Here is a 19,811-nt window from a genome sequence, read left to right as displayed (position 1 = left end):
TGCTGCTCAGAAAGAGTCTCACTTGAAATATTACAAAAAGGTCACACCAAACACCTCAAACAGCTTGTTTTGCGGGCTGCGCTTGCTTCCTGCCAGATAACGCATGCGTCCATCCGATGCATAGTATGCAGTTACTGTCCTTACTTTCAATATTAATGGTTTCATATACATCATCGATGTGGAAGCAGCACAAGTAGCAAACAACTTGCAAATGGAAGCTGCTCCACAGGACCCTGAAGATTAAGCAGACATGTAGCATAATTACTGGCTTGGCAATGAACAGGCGGTACTACATATTTCACAGTGTCCCTGAATTCAATTTATGGGCATGTTCTTAACTGCTCCCTCCCCACTCTCCCTGCACGTATCATATAGCTGTAAAATTTCCTGTGCGTGCACCCTGTGGCAGAAAAACCTCATGTTTACATCTTGCATCATTCTATTTTTTTACTTACAGGAACTTTTTTTTGAACCACCCAAGTGTATCAGTCATCACTGCTTCAGAATTACGAAAGGCTTGTTCAGCACACTGTGCTACCATGTAAGGCCACCAACACTCACATATAAGAGGCAGGAGAGTCTTTTTTCCTCCGTGTAGAGTTATATCAGAGTCATCAGGTTTCTTCAGCAATGTTTTCTTCAGTTGTAAATTTGAAATCTACCAAATAGTTTCTACTAAGTGTCATGGATAAGTTGTGATGAGCTCTGGGCTTATATCCACCGAAGGAACTGCGTTAGCGAAACCTGCTATTTAAACTACTTAAGCTAACCTTAGGCTTTCTGATGAGACATTCTTGTTTCTAAAAGCCGTGCATACATTTGGTATAACAACATGTTTATACAATGAGAGCTTCTAGCACAGCTCTGACTGAAGTATAATACTTGGTAACTCTCCCTCTTCCAACTCTGAGTCTGTTCATGTGAATCTGCTGCCATGAGACAGCACGTTTGAAGCATATTAACTTTTTCCACCATCATGATATTTTGCTTCAACATGAAGTAATGCTGAGGAAATATCAGATGATCTGAGATTACACCAGTAGACATTTTGACTGGGCAGTCCAGCCTGCTACAAAAACAGAAGTACCATCACCAACCTTCCAGCTCATGCAGACAAGCCACCTCAGACGCTGGCAGGACCCTCACAGAAGCTGCACTTTCCTCCCATCCTGGCTCCAGACACCCTGGGAGTCTCCGTTCAAACAGATTGAAGGCTGCAAGCAATGGCTTCAACCCATCAGGCACAGTCGCAAACTGTAGTGAGGAGAGGAGTGGTAGAGAAACTTTGTAAGGACTTGTGGCTAGATTGTCTGCCAAGAGGGTCACTGATGCAGGATAGACCTGGCAGTCAAGCTTACCTGGTGATGGCAAGCAGCGGAGCAGCTTCTCACCAGGATGTCAGCAGGGACAGGTAGGGACAGCTGTGGTCACACTGGAGTTCCAGTGCAGCCTTCTTTGTGGACACCAGCACCTTTGGAAGGAGGATGGCTCCGATGGAGCCGAGGGGCTGGAACAGAGCTGTGCAAAGTCCCAGGAAGTAACGGAGATCCGCCTGACGCTGCTGAGAAGTCATCTGGAAAATGCTGCCACAGCCCAACAGTACAGCTTGTAGTACTGTACTGTTGGGGATTCAGAGAGATGAGCAGATGCTGAGCTGAGACCACTGTCCAAGTCCAGCAAAGAAATACACAGCAAACACCACTGTAAAGGGAAAACATGTCCCAGTGCAGTGACTGGTGGATGCTGTCCTGAGGTGCACAGACCTTCCCCGAGTGCTTCAAACCACTGCTTCTTTCTAATTTGATTGTTGCAGTGAATTCTGTCCAGGAGCAAACAACGCTCACTTGCCTAACATCTTAGTAACACAAACTGCCGTGGCCACCGGTAACTAGAAGGCCAGCAGCCTCTTGCTCTCCTCTATGCACTCCATAGACCATTGAGTTCAATGTCTTCCCACCTGCTAAGTAAGCCAGCTGGCTGCAAGACCATTTCTTCCCCTGTGCCATGGTCTTAACATGAGATCTCCACCCAGCTGGTGTTATGAAAATGTGGAAGGAGAAAAACAGTGGATAGGCGCCAGCATTCCTGCAGGAGCCAGAGTTTCCTTGGAGAAGAATCAGCTGGGGGCAGAAAACACAGGTAGCTTTTCCAAAGTATCAAAGGCTGAGGTCTTCCAAGGCATGTAGATGCCTTCAAAACTGTCTGCCTGGGTGCTTTTAAAACTCTGTTTTAGGCACTGTGTAACCTACTACATGGCTAGGAAGACTTTTAAGAACTTAAAATATATATATTTATACATGTGTTTGTGTATACGGAGACTGTTTTTCTCCTAGGTGTTGACATTTGCAGTACTACTGTGGTCTGTAGCAAACAAGTAAGCTACAAGTAGAAAACAAGAGATAGGCCTGCTCATCATGGGAGTGAAATGCAAGGTTTAGCTTTTCCTTGGAGGTGTTTTTTTCTCGCACAGACATTGCTGCCAACACCCTTGTGGCAATCCAGACTAACTGTGATCCTTTGGTACTACTAGCCTTTGGGGAAGGAAGGCTGCATGCTTGGTGCTACTTCTTAATCCTAGTGCCTCAATTCTCCAGCATGGTTAGTATTTAAAAACTTGAAAACATGCATGCAAATGATTGCTGTAGAAAACCAAGCTCTAAAAACTTTTTTTTTTCTTATTTTACTAGTTCTACCTTGTGCTGATCTTTGTGAGATAGGATCCATGCCTGGGATTATAGGCAGAAATCACACATACGCGCACAAAAAAAAAGAGCAGGAAACAATGAAATAGAGCGTACAAGTCACATGAGCCACCTCAATGGAAAAACTCTTTCTCAGGTATTAGCGAGTTGTTAATTTTACAGGCTCATCTGAAGTTCAGATGCAGGGAGAAGCCAAATCTGAACCACATTATGGCAAATGTCGGTGAAAGAGCAGCAAAGTGGCAGTGGACTTCATGACGCTCATCGCTTCTCCTGTTGCAGATTGTATATTTTGCATATTTTGGGTGCAAAAACAGAGTTACTGGATTAAAAGATAATAGAAGATCAAATTTACTATGCTATTCAACAGAGGCTGCATAAGAGGGGTCTGTGCTTGTATAAATAAAACCACTGCTGACTGAGACTTAAAGCGTAGCTCCTTTTTATTGTTCCCTGGGCCTGCATCATAGCAATTCTCATTTCAACATGAAAGGAGCCTTTGGTGTAGCTGCTGTAGCGGAAACACACTCCCCGGTAGGATTAGCAATTGAAACGGCTTCCCACTGGATGCATGGGAACAGACCTTTCCTCATAATGAGGATATTATCTTAGGAATATAGTTAGTACTCAGTAAACTGCTCCTGGCCTTAATCAATATAGGTAATTGGTTTTAGCTAATTAAAAAGCAAGATGCACAGGCTTTGCACGTTGGTTTTGAGGTCCTGTTTGGCCTCGGTCAGTAGTGACAAACATTATACATTACATGTCTATTTGGAGTCACTTGGTATTTTCTATTCTATTGTTAGGACAAAACCATCTGTCTCATGACATTCCTTTTCATGACCCTCGCATGCAAAGCTGTCAGTTTGAATTGGCACCGTTGTTAAAAGCACAGCAAGTCCATGGTCAGCAAACAATTTCTCCTCAGTGTGGTTTTTCTGGTTAGGAAATGCAGGTAGCCATAATCCGCTGTTTTGTAAAGGATCTCCTCCTCCGTGACACCTTCTTGCACTGAGATGAACCTGCCTTGGTCTTCTGCTGCTCTGGGATGCCATGCAATGTGCACAGTCTCCCCAAAACTCTCCTCTTGGAGCAGCCCTGCCTGGAAGCAATCTTCTCTAACGTGTGTCTTACACACCCTGCCTGAGCTGGAAGGTATATAGATACTGTATAACACAAGGAAAAAGAAAGCAGTCTTAACACAAGAGCAGTTAAAGTTTATTCCTATTTATTCTCTTTGGCCTTCCCTTTTTTTCCTGTTCAGAGCAGCCCCTGGCATTCCTGCACTTCCCAGTCAGCCGTAATCTGGCAATTCAAAGAGAAACAAAAATACAAGCCTACCTGAAACAGGAGCTCCCAGGCAGACGCACTAACACCGGACAGTCAGAACGCAGCAGCACTCCCAGCGAATGGGAGGAGAGATGAAATGACACATCAAGGTAAACGCTAGCTCAGCTCACATGGTCCAGTAGAATCATCAAGTAATCTAATCGTACACAGTCAGTGAGCACATCTGTCTGTGCAAACAGCAGGGGCCAGACAGTACACCAACCCCTCCGCTTTTGTCTTGCCGTGCTCTCAAGCTCCAGACACGGAGCCTCTTATACTGTGGGAACTTTGCTGCCTGTCGGAATTTGCAGTAGACTTTTAGATATAAAGGTTTCAGGAATTGATAAGCTGCCTAGTCTCTAGCAGTGTGCATTTTGCAAGTCAGACTTCCTACTGGTCCAAAGCAGAGCACTCTGCTGCTCCCTTCTTCAATTAACTTCCAACAGGGACACGTACTCACCTCTGTGGAAACTACTCCTCATCAGCTGCTCAGGAGCAACAGCACGGCGTTCGCTTCCCTGCTCATTTATCCTCCTGCGTAGAGAAAGCAAGACGTAATTAAACATGTCCTAATAGAAGACAGGCAGGCTGTGGTGGTGAAGTTGGTTTTCTTCTGTTAAATATGACTAGATTTTATAGGTGATACTGGTGTAGTCAAGGCGTGGAGAGGGATCTGTTTCATTACTGCAGATTAATATATGCGTTAGTGCACAGTAAAGCACAAGTGTACACGTGCAGCTATTATTTGCACTGGAGGAGGGTCCAAAGGTAGCTTACACAGGATTTTGCAGACGTTTAGGCACTTGCTAACTTTATGAACATGAACCCAAGGCATTCCCCTCAGTGGGTGAAGTTGGGCAGCTGGTGTCAGACCCTTAGGGAGGTGCCAGGTTGGGGCAGTATCCCTGCATCTCAGTCTCTGCATGGCCAAGGGCCCATTCCCAGATGCAGGTGCCTTTGCAGCTACAGGAGTAAAGCAACTCCATCTGCAGGTTGGGAGCGACCTGCTCTGCCAAGCAAGGCAAACCACAGCCTTGCCTGCTGGTGCGTGTGTCTGGCTATGCCGGGGAGAGAGCAGCTACATGGATCACTCCTTCTATTTCCAATGGCTCCACTAAACGTTTTGCTTTATCATGCTCTTTATCCTGGCAATACAATTTGCTACCAGATGTGAAATGAGCAGAGAGTCCATAGGGATCTAGAAAACATCACCTGTCAGGAATGATGGAAAAATATATGGTTGTTTTGTCATTTAAAAAAAAAAAAAAAAAAAAAGGAAATGGCCAGAAGTTTTCAAATATGTAAAAAAGCAAACCCAGAAGCAAATCCTGATGCAAATAGAAAGGGAGTAGCTGGTTCTCCGTGTTCTCTGTGCATAGGACAAGAACTAATCATCTTAGATAACATCAGGAGAGGTGAAGATCAGACATTAGGGAAGCTTTGTAGTGATAAACAGCTAGATGTGGATTAGATTGTCTGGAGAGGCTGGAATTTGCCTGCTGATGGTTTTCAGGAGCAGGTTAGGCGTAGCTCTTTCAGAAGTTTTGCAGGTCATACTGGTCCAGACTTGGTAATTTTCTTGGTCTTTCCCAGCTCTCTTTCCTATGATTGTTTGTATTACAGTATCTCTTAGCTTGGCTGTAGCTGGCCTGGGGATCCTATTACATCTAGGAACTGTTAACAAAAGGACTCTGTCGTCACTTAGGAAATATGCTCATCATCTCTGCTATTTACATTAGCATTGCAATTTTGTAAACTCAGGGCAACCCTGGACCACTCTACAAGGAAAAGCATTTGTATGAAACTTTTGTGATTTATCCTAAGCATAAAGAAAAATTATTTAATAAATGATAAATCTGTAACTGTTTACATATTGGCAGGTATTTCACCTCTCATGTCTTTTCTCATCAGAAGACAAATTAGCTTGATGCCTGTCCCATCTTAGTTTTCTTTCAGTGAATTATCAAGATCCTCTTTCAGAGGGCCATGGTAGGTATCTGTTGTCTTTAAAGTTGTTCTGGCTGGAACAGACTTTTTGTTAGGTTTAGGTAGAACCAAGCCAGGACTCGTCTTTAAAAAGTCTCTTTCCCACTGCACCAGGCTATGAGCAGTGGTGAGGTGCCACCTGGTTTGTAGGGCTCCAGAGTCTCCCAAAGGGCTTTAGGATTGAAAGTGTCCCCATCACACTGCACTCCAGATCTGCTCAGGAGATGATGTTAGACATCCATGACCATTAGAGCCTGCCGGGTTCTTAGTGAGTAATGAAAAGCCACTGACAGAAGTAACTTGTGACTAGTGACAAACACTGGCTTCCACAGTGGGAAAGAAGTGGGCCAGTGCTGTGCAGCTGCAGTTTTCTTCCTTCCAGCAGAAGTGCTGCCATTTGTATCCCAAAGTACAAAGTTTTTCTTAAGGTTTAGCCTAAGATTAACTTCCATTGCCTCGTTTTCCTCCGGAGGCTTTACTGTATGCCAAGGTCTCCTCTTTGTATGACTGACGGTCTGGGCAAAGCAAGCTGATCCATCTGCCTCACACTGTGTAAGACCCAAACTTGCACTTAAAATTGCCACTGTCTTGATGTGAAGGCAGTCTTTTTCCACTATTCTTGCCACATACACCAGTTAACCAGTATCACCCTTTTCAGAACCAGCCCCGCTTCAGGTTCTATTCAGTTTTCACATCCATCTCCATGTCTTTTTCCCGATTGTCTTGTAGAGCAGCTGACATACACATAGCCAAAACAGCGTTCAGCAAAAGCCCCAAACTCCAATCCCAGGTATTTCAAATTGCCAAGCACTTTCTTGTTTGCTTTTGTTTTGGGTGGAGGCTCCTGCTTATGTTTTGGTCCCTTGTTCTACTGCTTATGCAAAGACTTTTTATGGCTCTCTTACGGGAAAGGCAGTGGCTGCAATCATCACTCACCAATGAGGTCGAAGGCAGACTCTGATGGCATTACCAAAGCTGGGACAATCTAGTCTCCCCATATTGGATTGCTGGAAGGTTGTAAAGAGGCTAGAAAACTACTAGAAATCTCCTGCCTTGCACAACATCTCATTCCTCAGCTCCTGCAGCCAGCCTCTTCTTGTCCGGTCCCTTCCTGCTAAGCTGCCTCTCCTAGGCCAGGGTTTTCTTATTGGGTTCCCCAGTTACCATACATACCTGGCAGCTGGTATGGGCATGGGTTTTCCATTCTGTGATGGGTTATTTCACGGTACTTTCTAGGACCTTCCTTTTTCAGCATGTCTGCATCCTGCCTTGAACTGCAATTCCACTCCGCAGTCTCAAAATTCTGCAAGTGTCTATTTCTTTTCTTCCAGGTTGGCTCAATTTCTCTATTTGGGAACTACTTACAGCTTCTCGCCTGTTGCTCACACTGAAGATACTCCTTGGCCTGAACCCCAAGCCTGTATTTAGGTTAATTTTTGCTTTACTTCTTTTTATTTGCAAAGAATCTGCACAAAGGCTTCTTTTTTCCCACACCTACAGCAAGCAGTAGAAAACAGGCTGCTTTACTCCTAAATCTCTGCTTGCTCCATCTCTCTGTGGTCTCTGTTAAAGAAGTGGCTGGGTAAGTTCATGAGAAAGGACCATTCTGGGATACACAGCAACCATGTCCATCTCGGGAAGACCCTGGTCTGCATATGGTTGGAGGCTGGAAGGCTGTCAGGGTAAGAGCTACATTTGCTTGCCTTGCTCCTTTGCTGTTCCAGAGGCCTCAGCTTCTGGCACTTGCTGGGGACATAATACTGGGCTGGGATGTTATGACCCTCCTAAGTTCCTGCTCCCTCTCAGAAGTGCTTTTCTCCCTCTCAGATCCTTTTCATAGACACACGTATAGCTCAAGACAGCTGCAAACTCTGCCCTGCTCCAGGCTGTTGGTTGTCAGTGGATACTGAAGTTTCTCCAAGTCAGGTCTTACTCAGGACATTAGACGCAGTCAGTGTCATGGACAGTGGCTTCTGTTGTTTCGGTGATGACTAAACAGGACGGGAGTTTGAGTTGCTCCCGGTGGTTAGCCTGAGCAGACCACAAAAAGGGACAGTGCATCCCTCAGCAGGCTCTGAGGATTCTTACGTACCCAGCTTGCTGTGTCCAGGATGAGGCCACCATGTCCTCTAATCAATGCAGCAGCTGTTGAGTGACTTGGCTTCTCTGTCAAAAAATAGTGCCTGAATTCATGTGCCTGTATTCAGAGAGCCCCATCTCAAAAATTTCAGCTGGGCCATCTCATAGTGGAAGTAAGACTTTTTCCAGGGGCATTAGCTGTGGGATCTCCAGAGTTATAGCCACATTAATCATGAATTCCCCAAGAAACTGCCCTACCCCATTAAATACACTGGCATATTTTTTAATAAGGTCACCTGCCTTGTGTCGGCTGAGATGGAGTAATTCCCACTTTCATTACCAGTTTGATCAATTTAATATCCAGCCTGCTCAGGGACTGAGCTCTAGTGATGCTGCTGTGTGTACAGCATAAAATTCGTGGTGGCTTGCATCCTATTCGATTGGTCTAAAAGCATACCACGTCTGTCGATGTCCCCCTGCTTTACCTTTCTCTTGCAAAGGTGGGTTCTTGCTCTCTCTTCCTTCAGCCAGTCCTGATGCTGCCACATCAGTGTGGAAAACTGCGTAGCCAGCTATGGAGCTGTGGCTGAAGACTCCACAGGGTTCTCACTTTCTGCTAGAACCTGACTGCTTCCATAAGGGCACCAGGAGGGTGGTCTTCTTCCTGTTGGCTGACTGGTCTTAAGTACCACATATTCCACCATGGTTTCAGTTGCATAGGTGCTGGTATCATATACCAGCTCTTTGTGGCAAAACTGTTGCAGGCCACCGTACTGTCCCCAAGCAGCCTGTCCTCGGCATTCACCAGCCAGCACCTTCTGTCCTGTGGTGATAATCTCCACTGTGGCAGCAGGACCTGCTGCATGACCTGGGGCCAGTGGCTGTATTGGGGTGTGCAGAGTAACCTCTGGCTGTCCCATCTATCTGGCATTTGCAAAAAGAAGACAATCCTTTTGACTCTTCTTATGCAACCACTTAAACCCAAGCAGTTGTTTTGGGGTTTTTTTTCATCCAATTAGTAGTGGAAAAGGACTGTCATTGGCTCCTTTGGGTTGGGCTTTGGTCCTTTGCGACCCAACTGATTCAGACCCAACTGTTTCCCTCTGGGCAACATGAAATGCCAGCATGGCCAAGCCATGAAGAGCAGGTGGGTGCTAGATATGTCCCAAAGCCCAGACCAGATCAATGTAAATATTGCAAATTTTCTTGGGAAAATAATGACCCTATATTTTTGCAGATTATTTTTACCAATACTCTTCTGCACTAGTTACTTAATGCTTGAGGTTTTGGGGAGCATCCTGGCTAGCAGCATCTCAAAAAATTCTACGTCCAGGTGAGTGTATTAGAGAGACCATTTTTTAATTTATTTAGCTCTGCAATCTATGAAGCAATAATAAAGCAAACATCTATTAAAGCACCAAAAACCTACACCACTAAAACAAACTAACTAACTAACAAAAAACCCCACCTGCAAATACAAACAGGATTTAGGATCCACTCCCAGCCATTCTTTGAAACAGGATGGATGCCCTTCAGCTAGTGCACCATCCCCTAGTTACGGTAAATGTTCACCCTCTTCTCTTCAACATCCCAGATAAGAGCAAGCTGGTGCTAGACAGCGATGCTGCAAGCTATCAGAAAATGACCTATTCTGTCCAACCATTAGCTTGCTGCCCAAGTTTGGGCCAACCTGTGGAGCCGCGTCATCACCGGGTACAGCGATTAAACAGACTAAGGAAGGTGTCGTCCCCCCCCACAATCTTGCCGGCAAGTCTCTCCCCTGTCATTTGTCCCCTCTGCCACTGGATGGCAATGCTGACTAAAGTACGGCGGAGGCGAGGAGAGCAGGGGCAAGGCGGGAGCGTCCTGCCGGGTCCATGGGAAACGCGTCCTGCTGGGACATCGCACCCTTTGCTGTTACTTCCAACCTGACAGGAGATGCAGGACCCACAGGGAGTGGCTTCTCAGGACCTCCAGATGTGGAGGACTTGGATAATGGAAAACTAGTATTGGGTGTCGAGGTTCTAAGCGTAGGAAGGGGTTGTCGGGCAGGAGCGACTGAGTCACGCATTGGCATGGCTTGCTAGAAATTGCCCAATTTTTATACTTAAAAACTGTACTTAGACTTTGTAAAAACGACTTTGTAAGCACGGCATTGCTGAGCTCAATGACTATTCAGTGAACTCATTTGAATGTGCATAGACAGGGCTTGCTTGAACTGCTGCATCAAAGAGAAATGCTGAAATGAGTCATTTGTGAATCACGGCTTATTTTCTGTTGTTAGCTCATCTGGAATCCCAGGGTGATCAAACAGCCTTTTACAATGTGTTAATACATCGCTACTCCATGTGTTTAGCAACAGCTCAGTTCCAATAAATTGTAGGTAGTCACCCATTATAAAGAGGTAGTGTTTTCTGCTGTGTGTAAACTGGCTGGGACCAAGTTGGAGGTGAAAACGCATGCGAAAATTCATGCTGTTCCAAACACTCTTTTCCTCATTGTTTCCACTCTGATTTCCTACCCGCTTTCTCTACCCCCACTTGTACAGTCCAGCCAGAAAAGACTGCCTGTGAGGGTGAGTGATCCTGTCCTCCAGGGGGGCTGCAAGTAGCCTCTCCAGCAGGAGCCAAGAACACTCCAGACGCAGGAATGGAAGGGAGGCAGGAGAAAAACGCCCTTGGCAGCAGTTTAAGGTAAGGCCCTGATTTCCAAATTGGTGGCTGTCCCCATCCTACACCTTCAGCTCCATGGGCTTGAGACCTTGGGCCAGACTATAATCAGGAATTGAGCTGCTAAAATTTGGAAGTGAGAGTAATCTCCCTTCCCTTTTTTTTTTTTCCTGTAATGAACGGAATCAATCCAGCAGGTCTGCAACAAGTTGACAGGAGACTGAGGAAGAGGGTGTGAATCTCTCAAGGCTGCTATTGTCATTGAACTCTCAGTGGTGTGAAACCACAGCCTGAGGTGCTGAGCTTCTCCAGAGAGCAACTGAGGCTCAGGAACCAATTCCCTTCTGCCAGCTCTTTTATTGGAGTGAGCGGCTGGAGATGGAAACATCTTCAACCAGCACAGCAAGCTTCACCGCAACCCGTCTGTCAGTGCCCTAAGCCCTGTCTGCTTGTATACGAGTTACATGGCATAAAGGCCAAAATACTCTCTGCCATCAGCTACTTAGACTTCTTCTGTCACACATAATTGTAGCTCAAAGGTTCTGAATAATTGCATTCATATTGGGCCTGATCCAGCCCCCAATAATAATCTTAATAATGCTGCTCTTAACCAGCCACATCAATCCCTTTCAATCCCCAATGCAGGCTCAGTCATGCTGTAATTCAGTAGAGGAGGCCATTCACTGAAGGGCTAATTTAGTTTAAAATGCAGACAGCCTATTTATGGGACAATTTTTTGTTCCTGCTCTAAATTCTTATGCTCAATCAACAGCCTGTAAACCGGGTCAAGCCAACACATGACCCATTAGCGTAGGCAGTTGGGGCTTACAGCCCTTAGGATCTGTATTTGTGCTGTGCTCCCTCACATACGGGCTAGATCCCCTATTTACCTAATGGGCCCTGTTGTAGGGGAAAAAATACAGAAACCCTTTTTCTACACTGGAAATCAATTTCATACCATTGCAGGGTTGAGTTTGACCCCACACTCACCCACTCATTAGCCACTAGCTTTTGCAACCAATGCTGGCCATCCAAAATGAAGAAGCACCACTTCTGTGCAGGAAGAACTGAGAACTGAGGTAAACAAAAGAGCATCACCCCGTTGAGATGAAGACAGTCCTCCCACCGTCTCTGCTGCAGGGAGCAGGATTCCCAGGAACATGGGGAAGGCTTTCCTCCTAGGGAGGGTCCACATGAACATAGGACTATTAACAAAGCTCGGGTTCCTTGATGGGTCTAAAAGAAGATTAAGTAGCTCATTAACAGGTTTTGAAACTCAACCTGCAGCACGTTGAGAGACTGGGCAGCAGTTAACACATGCCTGTATCCAGCAGGGAGGTGGGCAGGAAGGTACGTGTCTTGGGTCCTTACCCAGGACAAGACCCTTGATTTAAGCACCCCCTCCCTTTTCTCTCCAAGGTTATTCTTAAGCCATCTGACTAACTTCAGCAGTGTGCCTCACCAAGAGCTTTGGTGGGGCAATCTAATACTGTGGGAGGGGAAGGGTGGAAACAGAACAAGAAATCAGGGGGAGGGAGGTGAGAGATGCCTTTGGGGACAGCTTCCCCTGGTGTGGGGACCTGTGGCCTTAGGGGCCAGATTTACCTGTGACAAGGGAGCCTGTGAGTGAAGAACCGGTGAAAGGAGTAATAAGCACTCCAGGTGGGAAACAAAGGTAGGGTAACCACCCACCCATAAATATAGGCAGGGCAGGGCCACATCTACATTGCCTACAGCTGGGGCCATCTGTCTAAAGGCAGGGAAGGGTGAGATAGGCGTCAGGAGAGGAGGGCTTGTTCCAGGTTAGTGAGGTTAAGTGCAAAGCAGGTGATGCTGATTCTGGGGCAAGTGATAGCCTGCCTGTGTTTGCATGCCGTATTTTTCCAGTGACACTTCACAGAGTGTGTGCCTGTGTGTTTTCTGAACAGCCCCAAATAAGCACCGCACCCCACAGGCCTATGTCTCTCTTATGTGATTTGAAGTAAGTACTGATGGCTGGAAGATGGGAAAGGGGACAAAGACTTGGGAGACTCGGTTTTATACCGAGACCTCCAACAGAGTAATTCTTGCTAGAACTCAGCCTGGCTTGGTTTCTGTCCTCTTTGTCCAGCTGTCTCACAGAGTCCCTGCACCCTTAGGAGACTCACTTCATTCCTCTGTGTCCCAGTTATCTTGAAGATGCAGGATAAATAATGCCACCTAAGTCACAGAAAAATGCTTACAGTTTCTCTTTGGATTTTCCTAGGGTTTTATGCTGAATTTCCTCTGCTCTGCCTTTGCCTTTGAAGAACTCAGGGATTTATACTGCAATCTGATGCAGAGGTACGGGCATGTATTTCCCACAAGCACAGTGTTGCCTGTCTAATTTGTAAATCTGACCCCTTGAGAGCCTAAGATACTTTGAAGTATCTTTCCTATTTTTCCTTTTTTTTTTTTCTTTAAGGCTCTTTCCAGTCTGTACCTCACGCATACTGGGAGATACAGGGATGTAGAAAAGATGATGATAAATGTCACGACTCCAGGAAGTGGTGCTTTAAAAACATTAGTCACTTTGGATGAAGTTGCTGAAGAGAGTAATTCCAGCATCTAAAGGAGGATAGGTAAGGATGGGGAAATTGCACAGCTCAAATTAGGGTCGACTGTTGGGTAGCAGTGTCCAGGCTGCCCTCGCAGAGCTCTCCTGCGTTCAAGCAGGGTTTTTTCTGGTTGAAGAATAGTCTGGGGTTGTTCTGCCACTGGATTTCTCAAAAAGGAGACACACAGGGGCGCCAAAGACTTAGGAAAAGAAACCTAAGCCTGAGCCTTTCCCTGCCTGGCTCCTTTCTGGGCAGGCTCCTCGCCCCGAGGAGTCAGGCAGCGGGAAGGGCTCAGCTCCGGAGCGGGTAGTGTTAAGGGAGCAGCTTATCAGGCCTGGCCTGATTTTTTTTTGCAAATGCGCTGGGGCTTCGCAATCGCTTAAACTCGCCTGGTGTAAACAGGCTGGGTGGCTGCTGGCTGCTAATAACCCTGCGCCTCTCGCAAGAGGAGTCCCAAGGAGCTGCTGCCGAAGGAGGGACAGCGTGCGTTCGGGTGGGGGCCTAACTCCAGTGGGAGGCTGATGCATCACTTGGTCCTTCTCACACAGCACTGGCAAGAACGGCCCCAAACTTGCTCTGAACAAATTGCCCAGATAAATTCGCTCCAGTATTATAATACCGCCCTTTGGAAAATAAATATTTGCTGTCCAGTCTCCCAGTAACTGTTTGCTTTAATGGGCATGACGATGATGGTGGTCCAAACCATCATCCAGTTGGTTTGTCCTTATGAGGTGAATCTGGCGTGGTGGTGTCTGCAGCTGCTGTAGTGGACACCAAAGTGAAAATTCTCAGGACGCCTGTAACGTGGGTGTACATCAGCCGTAACCTTCATCCTCCAACCGCACCCTCGTTTCCCTTTAGCATCGGGAGGAGGCTAGCGTAAGAGCGATTACATCAGGTCTTGACTGCCATTAGATTACACACACATAGCGGGTTGATATTCCTTCAATGGCCATATGGAGCGATTATACCAGATTACCCAGCTCACAGCCTGCTCTTTCACTCCCTTCCAGAGGTTTTACACCATAGTTGTCAGGCAGGCAGGGAGCACGCGCTGGTATAAAACACCACATAAATACAACTGAGCCAAGAAAACTAGACCCACAGTATAGGCTGCCATGGGAAAAAAAAAAAAAAAGCCATGCTGTTCACTGTTTTGTTTTGTTTTACTCTCCACCAAGTGATATATCTTAGTGACAAGTTGCTCTAGCCATACAGCATTGCTTTTAATACCATAAAGTGTCATGGGGTGTAGGCATGTGCTAGGACAATGGCTAGAGCTAATGTTAAAGGCTAAATGTATTGCAGCTGCATGCAAGCTGGGCTAGATTAAAGACTACAGCTTTGGAAACTTCTCATTTAAAAAAAATCACTTAGAGTTTTTTTGTGCATATTAATACTGTCTTGGACATCAGAGCCACCAACAGTCATTTTCCAGTAATACGGCTTTTTGTAATTATTCGACACTTTAAAATATATGCCTTGTAGACAGCAGTTCTTATGTTAGCATAGACATATCAAAGTAGATTTTATTTAAACTCTTCTGTGGGTAATACCAAGCTTTGTTTTTTAAGCATGTCTTGGAATTATTAGGGTGTTTTATTCAATGCGCTAAAGAATGAAATTCCACTTCCAATATATTATATCATGCCAGCATGGATGCAACTCCACAGTATCATTAGAGAAGCTGACAGTTTCAAATGTGGGTGCCCAAGTTTAGCTATCAAAGAGCACAATCAGGCACCTGACCGGAAATGCCCTGGTTTATGTAGCTCCTGATCACCTGCCGCTCCTCTTAATATCACTTTCCTGGCTATGGGACATGCTGTCACCAGCAGTGGAAGGAGCAGCTACTGATCTGGTGGTTAGTTCAGTCCCGATTCTTGGTTTCGCTTCCTTTCCTTCACTTGATCTCCAGGAAACCAGCTGCAGACCTTGGGGAAATTCCTTATCTTCTCCTTGCATCAGTTTACTTATCTGTAAAGCAGATAAACTAATAACACTGCACCTCTCGAGGGTTTTTGAAGCTTATTATACGGTAGTGAGTGCTTTGAGAAGGAAGTCATTATAAAAACGACAGTGTTAATACGACATGAAGGTAACACGGAGGAGCCCCGTTCTGCCCCATGCAAGTTAGCGGAGCTCTGTTATTTGCTTTAGCAGAAACGGGGATTTGGCCTATGCTTAAATGACTTGCATTTGTTTTTCTTCTTGAATGCTAATATATAGTTAAGAGATAGCATTACAAGGAAAGCTCATTCCTGCCTATGGGTAAATATTTAGCAGCTGAATAGGCGTTATTTAGCAGGGCACAGTTTCTGCTTCTCCACAGTTTCTAAGGATGTTGGTACAGACTCATTCTAAGCTGCTACAGATCAGAAGATACACCAAAATTACCAGATCAAAATCCTTTCCATATAAGTGTACACATACAGAATTTATTTTACTGGGCAATTAAATGTGTAAGATAAATATCCCTGGGGGAGGAGGGTTGTTTGAGGTTTTATGGCATATCTTATTATGGGCTCAGTTTCGAAATCTTAATCCAAGCAAAACTCTCCACGTAGAGGCTTAACGCTGGAGTGTAACTTTGTGTTTCGTACTCAGGATATGTGCAGTTGCATCAGTGGATTTTAGGGCAGAGGGGGGAGTGAAGTCACTGAAGCTTCACCTGAAGAAAAGCAGCCCTTTCTGGAACGTTAGTATTAGCCATAACACTTTGATCAGGCAGGTCATGTTGAAGGACTTCAGGCAGCACACTTTTCTGGATTTCACCTGACAATTTTATTGATGAAAAATTAAAAATAAATGTCAAGTAAAACTTATTTGCAATTAGATTTGGGTGGCACGGTCAGTAAAACTGCAATCTACTGCAGCTATGAGATTGTTGGCAAAATAGTTGCCTATGCAAAAGCTTTTTTGGAGGACATGTGAGCAGTCAGAATTGCCCAGAAAATACTCCAATTTTATATCCAAGCTGTAAATGCAACTATTTTCTTAAAACTGGGTGGTATTTTCTATTTAGGAAATGAAAGGTACAACAGAAAAAGTGGCCAGGTTGGAGGAGTAAACAAAGAAATAGATCTTGACATGCTTATAGAGTATAGATTTCTTTTTCTAAAGACAAAAGCACTTGGTGCCTTTAGCATGTATTTATTGTGCTTTACAAAAAAAAAAAAAAAGACCAATTCCTCACAAACATTTTTATTTGAGACCATACAACTGCTTCCCCAGTAATCAAAAAAACACACAAACAAACAAACAAACTGAAAAAACTGAAGCACAAGTTTGGCCTTAAAGGGCCAAGCTTGAGGAAGAGTTCTCTGGTGAAGCAGAAGGTACCTGTTACATTTCCATAGGGCGTCTCCAGCATGGGAATTCGTACCGTGTGGTTGCTCATGCAAACACCGGCCGGTCCTCAGTAGATGGATTGCGTTGGTACCTCAGTGTGCGCTCAGGTTTAACTCGTGATTGCTTCCTGGTTTGGCTTGTTTAATTGCTTTAGAGTAGTTAGTTAAGCAATTAAATATTAAAGGAGCAGGCCGAAGACCCACGTGCTCCTTGGAAAAACTTTGCTTTCTCTCCTCCCTCAAAAAAGTTTTCATCTCGCTTTCAAAAAGTGGCACTCCGATCCTCCCTGCCCCTTCGTTTGGCATTGGAACAACAACAACAACAACAAAAGCTGTTTATATGCAGAGTTGATGTCCAAACTGCTCAGCCCCCTGACAGCATTCTGGGGCTTCAAAGCGCCGGGCCGGGGGCCCCGGGGGTCTCTGGGCGGGGTGCGCAGCAGAAGACAAGCGGAGAGGTGCCGCAGTGCCGAACCCAGGGGCACAGCATCTTCATCATCCTCCTCCCGCTCCTCCGCAGCGGCACCGCAGGGACGCCGGCCACGCCGTGCCCTGGCGCCGGCTCCGCGTCCTGTCCCTCGCCTGCCCCACGCGTGTCGTCCCACACCCGCTTCCGAAGTGTGTCTTGGAGCAAAGCCCCGACGGGGAGAGCGGGAGGAGGAAAAGGAGGGAAGGGGGTTGCCTTTCGTGAGGTGCCGGCAGCGGGCTGAGGCGACCTGTTGCACTCAGTGAGCTTCTCTTCCGTGGGAAACGGGCTGGAAAGAAAACAAACTCTGCCAAAGTGAGCAGCCGGGTGTCGTGGTTTGGGAGACAGCACTGTGGGCAGGTGGAAGCGGACGGATTTCTTCTCTCATCCTTTGTTTCCTCTCCTTCACACCATCCCCACATCGCGCATGGGAAGGACGTCCCCGGACCCGCCGGGGAGAGGTTTGGGGCTGCTCCACCGCGGTTCCCCCCGCCCCGTAGGGCATAAAAGCAAGACACGAGCCCCAAGATCAGGCGAGGAAAAACCTCTCCGCTAACGCCCGAGACGCGGCACTTCCCCTTCTCTGACACCAGCCCCCAAAACTCATTGAATCATACTGGACTGCAAAGTGTGAGGCGAGGAAGGGCGGGGGGTGCCTACTTCCTTCTTCTTCTTTCCCCTTTTGTCTTTGTCTTATAGGGTTTTGGGTGGTTTTGTTTTTTAGCCGTTTTTTGCTTCTTTCCTTCTGCTCCCCCCCTCTGCGCAAAGGTGCGCCCGGGAAGACGTCCCGTCCCCAGGGCGAAGGGGACCCTCATCCCGGGGCCAGCCTCTGCCCCGCTTCCCCCCGTCCCCACAGAGCCAAGGCAGACCCACACCAACCTGAAGCTCTCCTTTCTCCCTCCGAAAACACCGGCGCCAGGAGTTCAGCCTGGAGAGGGGAAGGAAGGGGAGAGAAGGGGGGTTCCCTCCCGACCACGCCGGGGAACAAGCCCGCCCTGCTGCCGGCCGCAGCCCCGAGACGGGACGGCGCGGACCTCTGCCGGCCCTGGCTGGGCTACAAGTGGCCCTACGGGGACAGGCTGGCCACGGCCAAAAATGAACTGAAAAAAAAAAAAAAGTGATTTAGGTAGCAGCGAGCCGATGGAAGCCGCGCCTCCCCCCAGCCGGGCGGCACTGGGGCAGGGAGAAGGAAAAAGCAACAGTGCGAGGAATAACCAACCCTAAACTCCCCAGAGAGCATCGGGAGCCGGGTTTATCCCACGGTCCTGCCCTGGGGGCAGGCAGGAGGGAGAAGGGAAGGTCTGTCCGGCAGCTGGGGGCCGGGCAGGTAGGGATATTCCCAGCTCAGGGTTCAAGGACCCGTCGGTAACTCAGACCGGCTGGGGAAACTCCGTACCGGGCTCCCCGAGAGCATTTCTTCTCCCCTTTCCCGGCTGGGAAGAGATACGCGGCGGGGTTTAGCCGCAGGGGTGCTGCTGATGGAGGGGAAGGGGAGCGGGCAGGGCTTTGCCCCGTCTGCTGCCCGCGCTGTGACACGCGAGGAGGGACCCGGCGGGTCCATCAGATATAAATTACAGGGGGTGGAGACCGGCGGTGACTCTCTGCCATCCACCTGCCAAAAATCACTGCCGAGCTGTGAAATAGCCGGTGTTACAAAGACGGGAGAGGGAAAAAAAAAAAAAAATAAAAAAAAAAAAGCAAAAGGCGAAAAAAAAAGCTGCATAGGTCTTTGTTTTAAAAAAGACTGTTTTGTCGGGAAAGAGAGGTTTCCTCAGCCTCATCTTCCCTTTGCGCGGGGAGGAGGCAGGCGGCAGGGCAGGCAGGATGAGGAAGACACCCAGGGCTGGCACCTCAGGGGTGACAGCAGCCCGAGGTGGTGTGGTTTCAGACCCCTGCACCTTCACCTGTCGGATTTGCCCTCAAGGCTGCTAAGGAAAGGAGTCCTCCAAACTCCCGGGCCGGGGAAGCCGAATTAACCCCCGAAGTGCGGTCACCAAACGCCCCGAGGAGAGGAAAAGGAGCGCCCCACAACCCCCGGGCTCCGCAGCACGCCCAGCCCGTGCCCTCCTCCCCTGGGCTACAAAAAAGCGCAGGGATGAGCCCGATGCGAGCCAGAGCTGCCCTGTAGCCCCAAAAGCCCGGGTCCCGCCCCCGCCCCGCGGGCTGGGGCCGCCTCTCTGCCAAGTCCCGCGGGGCAGAGCCGGGCTGCGGGACCTGGGTCCCGACCGGGGAAATTTAACCCTGCGTGGGGAGCGATGGAGGCAGGGAGAAGGGATAAAGATCCCTGAGGGGACGCCCCAGAGGAAAGACAACAGAAACGCATCATCCGACTTCACCGGCAACGTTTCGCCGAAGGCCACCTTCCAATCGGATTAATTCCCATCCCCGCAAAAACAATAATAAAAAGTAGCATTTAAAAATAATTGTAACGGCGCCAAAATCGCCGTCTCTCGGAGGGGCAGGGTGACCGGGGAGCGGAAAAGCAGAGGCGGCAGAGTCCCACAGCCACGACATTTTCGCGCGTCTTCCCCATCCCTCTCCCACTTCGCGCGGGGCCGTCTGCTGCTCCGCGTCTTCCCCGGGAAGGAGCCTCCGTGGGACCGGAGGGGTGGGGAAGGGGCAGGGCTGGGTAATTAAATTCCGGTGCCCGGCTA

Source organism: Numenius arquata, chromosome 4, assembly GCF_964106895.1.
Source record: "Numenius arquata chromosome 4, bNumArq3.hap1.1, whole genome shotgun sequence".
Lineage (NCBI taxonomy): Eukaryota > Metazoa > Chordata > Aves > Charadriiformes > Scolopacidae > Numenius > Numenius arquata.
This window is presented reverse-complemented; position numbering follows the sequence as displayed.